This window comes from Chrysochloris asiatica, unplaced genomic scaffold, assembly GCF_000296735.1.
Source record: "Chrysochloris asiatica unplaced genomic scaffold, ChrAsi1.0 scaffold00152, whole genome shotgun sequence".
NCBI lineage: Eukaryota > Metazoa > Chordata > Mammalia > Afrosoricida > Chrysochloridae > Chrysochloris > Chrysochloris asiatica.
Window position 1 is genome coordinate 7,774,147 of NW_006408670.1, and position 782 is coordinate 7,774,928.

Here is a 782-nt window from a genome sequence, read left to right on the forward strand (position 1 = left end):
GCCATGTAGCTAGCTCTCTGTATATGGACATTTTGGACTCGTCTGCCATGTAGCTACCTCTCTGTACATGGATATGTTGGACTGATCTGCCATGTTGGTAGCTCTCTGTATATGAACATTTTGTACTTGTGTACTATGTAGGTAGTTCTCAATATATGGGCACCATTTACATATCTGCCATGTAGCTAGAACTCTGTATATGGAAATGCTGCTCTAAACTGCCATGTAGCTAGCTCTTGGTATATGGACATTGTGGACTCATCTATCATTTAGCTAGCTCTCTGTCCATGGATATGCTGGACTGATCTGTCAAGTAGATAGCTCGCTGTATATGAACATATTGGTTTCGTCTGCCATGTAAGTGGCTCTCAGTATATGGACACATTGGACACATCTGCGATGTAGCCACTACCCTGAATATGAACATATTTGGCTACCCTGACAAGTAGCTTGCTCTCAGTATATGGACACGTTGGACACATCTGCCATGTAGCGAGAACTCTGTATATGGAAACGGTGCGCTACTCTGCCATGTAGTTACCTCTCTGTATGTACACCATTTGGACTCATCTGCCTGGTTGCTAGAACTCTGTATATGCAAATGTTGCACTACCCTGCCATGTGGCTAGCTCTCTGTATATGGACATTTTGGACTCCTCTACAATGTAGCTAGCTCTCTATACATGGATATTATTTGCTCAGCATACAGGTTAAATAAGTATGGTGAAAGAATACAACCCTGTCTCACACCTTTCCCAATTTTAAAACATTCAGTGTTCCCA